The sequence below is a fragment of the Doryrhamphus excisus genome, linkage group LG15 (assembly GCF_037039965.1).
Source record: "Doryrhamphus excisus strain RoL-2023G ecotype Guam linkage group LG15, RoL_Dexc_Guam_v1.1, whole genome shotgun sequence".
In the NCBI taxonomy this organism is placed as follows: Eukaryota; Metazoa; Chordata; class Actinopteri; order Syngnathiformes; family Syngnathidae; genus Doryrhamphus; species Doryrhamphus excisus.
Window position 1 is genome coordinate 703,115 of NC_136371.1, and position 11,457 is coordinate 714,571.

Genomic DNA, 11,457 nt, shown 5'->3' on the forward strand with positions numbered 1-11,457 from the left:
GTGTAAGTATGTGTGTCCCATATTTTCCTGACCGCTGTTGTGCTCTGTGATGTCTGTTAAATAATACTTGCTTGTTCTCTGTAATCCTGATTAAATAAGGGTTCATGTGTGTCTGCTTCCAGCGGATCCGTGGTTCTCACAGTTGCCTCACAGCAACACGGGTTTTATGTGTGGAGTTTGTATGTTCTACCTATCCGTGTGTGGATTCTAGTCAGGTTCTTCAGGTGCCTGCACGACTTATATTCATTCATTCATTCATTTTCTACCGCTTTTCCTCACGAGGGTCACGGGGGGGGGTGATGGAGCCTATCCCAGCTGTCTTTGGGCGGGGGTACACCCTGGACTGGTGGCCAGCCAATCACAGGGCACATATAGACAAACAACCATTCACACTCACATTCATACCTATGGACAATTTGGAGTGGCTAATTAACCTAGCATGTTTTTGGAATGTGGGAGGAAACCGGAGTACCCGGAGAAAACCCACGCATGCACGGGGAGAACATGCAAACTCCACACAGAGATGACCGAGGGTGGGGAAAGACAAAATAAGAAACCAAAAAGTTACCACTTCCACACAAAATAGGAGGAGAACTCATTAATTCATTCATTTTCTACCGCTTATCCTCACGAGGCTCGTGGGGGGTGCTGGAGCCTATCCCAGCTGTCTTCGGGCGAGAGGCGGGGTACACCCTGGACTGGTGGCCAGCCAATCCCAGGGCACATATAGACAAACAACCATTCACACTCACATTTGTACCTATGGACAATTTGGAGTGGCTAATTAACCTAGCATGTTTTTGGAATGTGGGAGGAAACCGGCTTTCCCAGAGTAGCTAAATAGTTGAAGGATGCACGGTGACACCATCTTGTTGTAGGTGTTTGGAGCTGGTTTGTAGGTTGAGTTTGGTTCTTCTCACCATCTTTCGCCTCTGCTTATCTGAGATTTTCCTTGACCTGCCACACCCGGTCTTAACTAGACCGTGTGCCTGTGGTCTTCCACTTCCTCAGCATGTTCCTCAGAGTGGAACCTGACAGCTGAAATCAACCATCAACGTCGGCGTCAGATGACTTGTCTCTTTGTCTTCTCTCCTGCCTCAGATGACCTGGTGCTTCACGCCTCGTGGCAGCGATGTGCACCTTTGCGCATTTGTCGAGAATGTGCCCCCTTGCGCAATAAGGGACCTCCAGCTCTGCTTGATCATTACAATGGTAAACATGAACGTTTGAAACGCAGGACGGACGCCGCGATGTTCCTTAGCTTGCTGAGTTCAAATGTTCAAAACAAATAAAACGGTTCCCATCAAGCAGAACGTCTTTAGGTATCTCGACATCGGAATAAAAGTGAAAATAATGAATGCAAATGAAATTATCACTCGTCTTGGATGTGGCAGCGAAACAAACAGATTGACCACATTCTTCTTCCAAAATCCTCCCCCGTGCAGGCAACATGTTCCTCACGTCCATCTTGGCTGCTTTTTTCTCATATTCGGTGTCCGCGTGTGTGTGTGTGTGCGTGTGCGTGTGTGTGTGTGTCAATGTGTGCACAGCTTCCCGTGTGTGCGGCGTGCGAGGACGGAAGGCTGCACCAGGCTGTCCAGCCTACACACAAAGAATCCCATGGTTCAATCACCTTACTGTTCCATCTTCCATCAGCTGCCCTGAGCATGTTTTTGCTTTCATGTCTGTTTTGCTGCGTTTCAAAGACACACGGGGAAAGGAGAATTATGAAAATACAAATGCAAGGATATGTAGTGTATGAGGAAAAAGAAAAAGTACTTCAGTGTACTTTCTTTGCGCGAGTAAAAACTTTACTATGTTAATCATGCTAGTCATACTTTGCACACAAACTCACTTCTCATTTCATCATTTTTCCCTGTACTCATTTTGCCACTTATTAATTTTTATGCTTCTGACCTCCCAAACGGACATGAGTACACAGATATATTACAGTAATTATCTCATTTTACTGTGCCATTAAATGTCAGTGTAATACAGAGTTATAGCATTAATACAATAAAAGGGGTTGGATGAGAAGTTAACATTATATTCATATTATTTTCTAGAATATGAACTGGAATAGTGCTGCACGGTGGGCGAGTGGTTCGCACGCAGACCTCGCAGCTAGGAGACCTGAGTTCAATTCCACTCTCGGCCATCTCTGTGTGGAGGTTGAACTCCGGTTTCCTCCCACATTCCAAAAACATGCCAGCGACTCACCTATAATAATTATTAAGATTATTGATTTTAGAGTTCGATTCCGGCCGTCTCATGTTCTCCCCGTGCATGCGTGGGTTTTCTCCGGGTACTCCGGTTTCCTCCCACATTCCAAAAACATGCTAGGTTAATTAGCCACTCCAAATTGTCCATAGGTATGAATGTGAGTGTGAATGGTTGTTTGATTGGCTGGCCACCAGTCCAGGGTGTACCCCGCCTCTTGACCGAAGACAGCTTGGATAGGCTCCAGCACCCTTCGTGAGGATAAGCGATATAAAATGAATGAACTGGAATAAATGTATACATACTATAGATTTAAAGGTTTTTTTCAACAATGTTTTTCAAAAGAAGTGACTCCATATTATATTTAGATTCTCATCATATTCAAGGATTCTGGCCCGAAGCGCTGTTATTTACCGAGGCTCTGACTGAGGCACTTTTGGGAGCAGTTCAAATTCAAAGCTGTTCCAATCTTTTTTTTCCATCTCCATTTATTTATTTCACTCGCTGTCACCACACATTTTGATGTACCTCTCGTCCCGATAGATGGAGATGTGAAATATTTAAAGAGACTTTGTTGTTTGGGACGGTGCGCCTCAGCAGATGGGCCATGGCTGCACATACTCCAATGTATGCAAAGCTCCATACAAAGTAGCCCAGGATGTTTTCAATATAACACAAGCGCCTCAGGCCCTGTTTTAATCCCTCTTTACCCGCAGCCAATGCACCGTTTCATCCAGTCAAACGCCTTAAGCGCTGTGTCAACTTGGACATCTGGCCACATGACTGAACCCCCAAAAATGTGCATGTGTGATTCGGAAGGGAACAGGTGTATGTAGACGGGATGTTTGAGGTGAGCGGGCGCATGGGCCATGTTGATTATTTAATAAGAGTGTTGGGGGGACACAACAGTTGCCAGTGTGGCTTTCTTCACTTTCTTTTAACTTGCTTTGCTGTTTTCTCACTTGTTTTTCTCACCCCCACCCTCTAGGAATAAGAAAGCACACACACACACACACACACACACACACACACACACACACATAGCGCGACATGCACAGATGTACTAACACTCACTTTCATTTACACAAACGCGGTGCCTGGACACCTTCTGGTCAGAGCACTGATTTCCGTCGTTGTGACATCTGAAGGGCGCCACAGCGCCGCCAGACACCTGGATACTCATGGCAACCTTCAACAGTGTGGCAAACGTGTGTGTGTGTGTGTGTGTGTGTGTGTGTGCAAGGTGTGTTAGGTCTGGGGGGAGGGCGGCAATGAAGGCAGCGTCTCCTCAGGGTTGCTTTTCCTGGATGGGACACAAGTTCAAATGCTTTTGGCAATGTTGCTTGTCTTCGCTGACCTACATGATGCACAAAACACACACACACACACACACACACACACACATATATATATATTACACACAACATACGTGTGCACTTTATTAGGTTCATTTTCCTATCAAACAATCAGAACTTAACATTCAATATAAGGGTGATTAAATGAATGCAATATTAATGTGGCTGTCGCAATTGTTTTGGATTTTTTTGCACGACTAATAATCTTATACATTGCAAATACAATATTTTGCACATATTAATTCATTTAATTAATTTAGCTTTGTTTTTATTTGTAATATTATCAGATTTCAGTCTTATATTACTATATTATTTTGTATTTCCATACATTTTCTATACCGGTTATCCTCACTAGGTTCACAGGGGTATGCTGGAGCCTATCCCAGCTGACTTTGAGTGGGAGGCGGGGTACAATCTGGATTTGGTCGCCAGCAAAATCGAAGTATTTTGTATTATTATTATTATATTATAAAACGGTATATTAATCTTATATTAATATTCTTCATATTTTATTATTATATTACTATTATATTAATATTTATATAAAATATTCATTCATTTTCTACCACTTATCCTCACTAGGTTTGCAGAGGTGTGCTGGAGCCTATCCCAGCTGACTTTGAATGGGAGGCAGGGTACACCCTGGATCCGGTTGCCAGCCAATCAAAGTATTTTGTATTATTATTATGTTGTTATTAATATTATAGAATGTTATATAATATTATAATATATGAATACTATATTAATATTATAATATATGAATATTATATTATTATACGTATTAATATTTATATAAAATCTGATATATTTTATTTTATATTGAATAAATTTTTAATTGCACATTATTTGAACATTGTCACAGCTAAATATGATTATAGTATATAAAATGTGAAAAAATGGTTTCTCATCTGAGTGGCCATTTTGTATGAGCTATGTGAGCATATTCATTTTGGAGTGTTTGTTGCCGGAATGAGAGGGACTGCCTGCAGCCCGTGTGGTCTGTGGATATGTGTGTGTTTTTTTGGGAAGGGGGTGTGTGTGTGTGTGTATGTGTGCTTAAACCTCAGGCCACAGTAGTGTGTGTGTGTGTGCGTGCGTGCGTGCACGTGCGGGGGAAGAAAGAGTGTAGGTGAGTGCCGGAGACAAACCTGTCAGTTTCACAGCTGGTTACCCTGGCTGCAGGGCTCAGGCTGGACCACAGTGACACTCGGCATCACAGCACCACCGCACAGGGCCTGGGGTGAACACACCATCACACACACGCACACACACACACACACACACACACACCTTGTTTGGCTGTTCTCCATAAGACCAAGATAACAGTGAAACCACTCGGGCAAGTCATCATATCTTTTCAAAGATTTTTTCCTCTTTTTGGCTCACGAGAGGTGTGAAAAACATCGCAGACCAGATTGCCTGGCAATGGACTGACCATCATGTTGTAAGGAAGGGGGTGGGAGGGTGGGAGGGTGGGAGAACAGAGACGCAGAGTGGGAGAAAAACAAGACAAAAGTACTGTAAGCTTTTGGATGAACTTTAGTGAAGAAGAAAAAAAAAAGAGGTTGCAAGGTGCCTTGTCTCCCGGCATCATCACGCCTGGAGACCCGCACCATCCCGGCCGGACTTGAGTCTCGACACGCCATCCGCGATGGATGTTGACGTGGACTATTAGCTGCATGGCCCCTCGCATGTATGACGGGACGCTGTCCCCATCCTTTGGTCTCATTTCACCGCTGCTTTCATGGCAAGTCCCTTAGTGGAGTCAACTCTCCGAGGAGAGAAGAGCCTCGGGCAAGCCAGTGCTACACACCCCGCCCCGCCTCCCCCCACTCTCCATCCCTACACATTTCCATCTCCGCTACAATGGAAGTGATGGCTGTTTCTTCAGGCTATCGGGTGGATGATGGCCTTTTTTAAGATATCATTTAATAAGCAGCGTTAACATGCAAAATAGCCATCAAGGTAAGACAAGGCCAGCTGGTTTCTATGGACAACCAACAGAATTACAGCAACACAATTTAATTACAATTAGTTCATTCGGATTAATTACATTTTATTAATATTCTGTCTTTTTTTTTTTTTTACACCAGAGGTCATGGCAATCCCGACAAATAACCGGATTTGGGATTTACGAGGCCCTGTCCACATGGGAACATTCATGGGATATTTTTTTCAGAGGTTGCATCTAGACAACGGGTGGTCAAACTGCGGCCCACCAAGTGTTTGAATCCGGCCCGCCAGTTGCTTTTTAAGTATTTCAACTTTTGAAATGCAAGTCAGATGTCTTCATTCATTCATTCATTTTCTACCGCTTTTTCTTCACGAAGGTCGCGGGTGTGCTGGAACCTATCCCAGCTGTCTCGACGAAAGACAGCTGGGATAGGCTCCAGCACCCCTGCGACTCTCGTGAGGAAAAGCAGTAAAATAATGAATGAATGAATGAAAGGTCAGATGTCTTATTTAGTAAAAAAAAACAAAAAACAACAAAATTAAATCAAACAATCAAATTAAATTACATAATTTGATGTGGTCTGGGTTAGCACGCATCACAGCAAGGAGACCCAAGTTCGATCCCACCCTCGGCCATCTCTGTGTGGAGTTTGCATGTTCTCCCCGTGCATGCGTGGGTTTTCTCCGGGTACTCCGGTTTCCTCCCGCATTCCAAAAACATGCTAGGTTAATTGGCTAATTCCAGATTGTCCATAGGTATGAATGTAAGCTGGGATAGGCTCCAGCACCCCCTCAACCCTTGTGAGGATAAGCGGTAGAAAATGAATGAATGATGTGGTCTGATGCTTAAAGTGCTCCTGCCCTCCTCCAGCTGATAGAACCCTTTTACAGATAAAATTAGACAAATAATTCGGGGAAAATGATAAGCATTAAATAGTGTGTTTGTGCATGTGTTAAATATATGTTCTGCCCCCCATGGACAATTTTGTTAACTCAATGTGGCTCACTAGTCAAAATATTAGCCCACCCCTGATCGAGACTGTACTGGGTTATTAAATAGTTGCAACCAAACCAGAACGGAAACAGACACACAGATGGAACCACATGACACACCAAACCATAGAAGAAGAAAGAACGCATGTGCATCAGTCCGTCATCTTCCGGTTTCTCATCTGGTGGAATTACTTCTATGAGTCATTTTGAAGAATACGATATTGACTCATTCATTCATTCATTCATTTTCTACCGCTTATCCTCACGAGGGGTGCTGGAGCCTATCCCAGCTATCTTCGGGCGAGAAGCGGGATACAGCCTGGACTGGTCCATAATAAACATAATATATAATAAACACACGCCATTTTCAATTCTTTATGAGCTTGTTTTGTATCAAACTAGGATATTTATTACAAAAAACAAAGACATTTTTTGTAAAAAAAAATTGCGCGTTCATGAACACATGAGATTTTTATGTCTCCTACAAATGGAATTATGGAATAGTTACTAGATTTCCCCAAATGGTGTTTTTCTGCTCAGGCATCAGTTTGAAGTGTTTTGAAGTGTTTCTGTGTTACAGCGGTACTTCATGTGTACTAATTGTCTCTCATTTTATTCATCAATAATGCAGTACATCAGGAATGAAGTGCTGGGGGTATGCTGGAGTCTATCCCAGCCGACTTCGGTAGAGTGGCGGGGTACACCCTGGCCTGGTGGCCAGTACACTTCAGTTTAAGTGTCCGATGCACCTGCCAATCAACGTAGACGCAGTTTGTCGTAGTGGAGTGTGGTATATTTGGAAAAATGAACAGACTGTAATATTTAGCCAAGCTAAAGTGGAAGCCATTACAGAAACAAACTTGTTGACGGGAGAAATTTGCCTGTGTTGTGTCCGCTACCGTCAAGGGAATCCCGTGTGGAAAGTTTCAAGAGAAAATGACGCTCGGCCGCCGACTTGTGCTAAATACTAATTAGCGAATGCTTTGTGTGGATGCCCTTTCTATTTGGGTCCCTTTAGTATAAACATTCATTATAGCTCTTTTTGTAACACCGTCATCATTATTCCGCCAAAGGCCCCGAGGAGCCGGCCCGAGCCGAGGCCAGGCGCTGGGGCCAGACCACGCTGATGATGAGAGATGTGGGGGGGGCGGCGTAGAACCAGAGCGCCAGTAACCGGGAATGCACACAAGTGATATTTGTGTGCTGAGATCAAAAAGCATTTACCTTTAGATGTTTCCTGATATGAATATTCAACATCCTTATTGAAATCTAATTTGGGTCTCCTTGTCTCAGGGGTCTTTTCATCAGTGCCTGTTGCCTGAGGCCACTGCTGAGTGACAGCCCAACTTTTGTAAAGAGCAAGCAGGGGGAAAAAAAAGGGGGGGGGGGGTCTGCTGGTGTGAGTGATGTGATGCTGGAACAGATGAGTGGAGGGGGGATGGCCATCGAGGGAGGGGGGCGGGGGTATTTAACCTCTTTGCATGCATGCACAAACAAATGCTGCTGGTGGTTCTGATATTGCTGGCTAAGAAAAAATATCTTTGCTTTAACTTTAAGTGACCAAAATTATTTTTTGCATGCTATTTTTTTTAATTCACAATTTCTTCATGAATATAGACAATGTAGATTTGCTGTGGTGATTGGAAGTAATCTACCAGGATATAGTATGCACCATCAGTGTGTTTACCAAGATAAAAACACAATTAATTTGTAGTGTTGGGGAGGAAAAGATTTTCCCGTATTTACACAGTTGGGATGAGTATTCAAGTTGAGTTTACCCCATCTGACGTTCAGCATTGTATTGCTTTCTAAAAATAATACAACACAATATCAGACACACACACACACACACACGCGGTTCAGCGTTGTACTCATGTGGCCGGTGGGCTGAACGTGGTTGATGTTATTATCGTGCAGGTGTGGGTCTCGTCCCTGAGGGTTCCATTAGATGATGCCCCTCCCAAGGCCAACCGCACTTGCTGTTTTAGGTTTAACACGGGCCATATGTCTGGCAGGAGGCAAACAGCTGATGGGGTTTAATTGACAGAAATCAACATATTTGCTTGTGTGTCTGTGTGTGAGCGAGTGTGTTCGTCGTCAGTGGGCACGGGTGTCGGGGGGGGGGTTGTCTGAATGGGTCAAATATGAATCAGAATAGAGAGATGTTGGACCAGAGTGAGGAGAGAGCAGAATACACAACTTTGCGGACACGGCATCATTATCTGCATGGTGGGAAACGGATAATGAATCACTTATGGGTAGACAGTTTCCTGTCCTGGTAATGTAATTATTTACACTCTATTATATTAATACACTCAATATATTTGTGGTTCAATTGAAAAAGCCAAAGTATTCTGGAGTCAAATAGTTCAAGAGTGTACAGTATTTGCTTCATTCATTCATTCATTTTCTACTGCTTATCCTCAAGAGGGTTATGGGCATGCTGGAGCCTATCCCAGCTGTCTTCGGGTGAGAGGCGGGGTACACCCTGGACTGGTGGCCAGCCAATCCCAGGGCACATATAGACAAACAACCATTCACACTCACATTCATACCTATGGACAATTTGGAGTGGCTAATTAACCTAGCATGTTTTTGGAATGTGGGAGGAAACCGGAGTACCTGGAAAAAATCCACGCATGCACGGGGAGAACATGAGACGGCCGGAATCGAACTCGGGTCTCCTAGCTGTGTGGCCTGCACGCAACAATTATGTATGCAACAATTATGTATGCAACAATTTAATGATCAGAGTAACAAACTATTATATATGAAGGCTTTTTGCTGCAAACTAAAATCAATAATCTTAATAATTATTCCTAACAAATCAAATGAATTAATCAAACTTCAAGCCCTTCAGACCTTACAAAGACACATTCAACTCCGAGTTTGGAGTAGAAAAACTGGACAGCCTTGACCTCAGCCCCATTTTATTATTATTATTATGTCTCATACAGTTTTGGTGTAATACGTATTATCCATATAGTACTTCAATGTGACTTTATAGGAGAAAAAAAGATTTAGAAGAAGTTATATCATGGTGTAAGAACCCGATATATATAAGTTATTAGGGATAGAACAACGCTGAGGTAACGGGCACAGCACAATTAGCACATAAAAGCCATCAATGCCTCCCAATATCACAACCCTCTAAGGGGGGGGGGACTTATAATGCCTCCTGATCTATTACTACTCCAAAGTGATTAATCCTCCCCACACAATGACCACTCTTAAACTGGGGCTCTAAATTATCAGGTGGCCCTCTATGGCAGTTGAGTTTGTGCTAATTAGCATTCATCTCAGGAAGCCGAGAGACAGCCCCTCCACCAGGAGAAAGGACATGGGATGAAATGGCGACACAGTGAAATGTCATTAACTTGATGTTAATTACTAATTAATGGGGCTATTTCATTTACATGTATCTCTGGCTCTGTGATGGGGTCTGCCTTTAGTGGGTTACTCTGACTGGCTGACAAGTTGGGGGTGGGGGGGGGGGGGGGGGTTGTCGTCTCTTTCCTCTGCACTTCGTTTACACCACTTCATCTCCGCTAATTAAATAGCGGGCCGCTCACCGTAATGTCTGCTTTTACAGCGCCATTTTCTGTGGGGAGGACAAGCCCAATAACTGGCCTGTCAGCTGGCATCTTATTAAGGGTGAGGTGTTTTTGGTTTACCGCTTCTGTACATCAAACACCCTCGGACTTGTAACTTGTTACTTTTGGTGACCCCCTCCCTCTCTTTTGGTTGCCATGCAGTATGGTTAGAAGCCACCTGTTTCTATGGCAACCTTAGCTGTTGGGTCCCATGACGAGTGGGAAGGTTTGACTAGCGTCTGGCCATTCACACATGGGCAGTGCCAGCTAGCCAGCATGGCCCACGGTGTCCTGCCATATGGCGCTAACTCATACAGTACGTCCTGCTGGGCCCCACTTGGGATGTTGGGCTTGGGTGGACCACTAGTGGGACCGGGACCTGCTGGGCAAGGCAGCGATTCATTGAGAGGTCAGGTCAAGTCGGTGCTGAGCTTGGTGTAGCTTGACTCCTATTATCGACACTTTACTGCCTCCCTGTGGCAATGCACGGAAAGAACATGCAAATGTCTTGACAAAAATATGTTTTTTATTCAAAGTTAAGACATGCTTTCAAGTAACAGCAAAATTAAAATCCTAATATTGCCTTTTTCTTGCAGCAATGCATTTTCCATTTAAGTTTTCAATCAAAACCCACACTGAGCGACTTGTAAACAAAAGATTTGGCATGATGGTAACAGAAAGAGAAAAAGCGATGCAGCAAATAATAACATAAAACACCATCTGGTATTTGTTTAGCTGTTAAGGTAACAAATATTGTGGTATGAAAATGCTTTCAATTTTAGTACAAACAGACACTGATGTGCATACCCCCCCAAAATGGGCATCATTTTGTAGTCGAATAAACAATTATCAATCAAATTTTTCTTTTTGCAGGAATAAATAATGACATTCACTAGCAATGGCAATTTTAGAATTTGTAAAATGTTTTTTTAAAAACTATATATTTGGGGGATTTAGTAAATAAATATTTTTCAAAGACACGCAGTATATTCATATTGTTATAGTTCTTATAGGTTATTATTATTCCTACTATTATAGACGATATTATATTGTTGTATTGATGTCTAATTTTGGGGGACACCGTTATTATGTCAAAATGTAGCACTGAGCATAGCGATACCATGCACTCTACAACCTGCACTGAGATTGTATGCACAGTAGTAATAACAGCAAACGACTTTCCAAAACTCACATTTTGGCAACAACTAAACATGGTGTGACTTTCACCCTCCCCCCGCTCCCAGGCACAAACACCTTAAATGCATAGTCAATTCCAGCTAAATGAGTTATGGGCTAAATGAGATAAGACATCTTCTAAGAGAAATACTCCATTCTTTAAAACT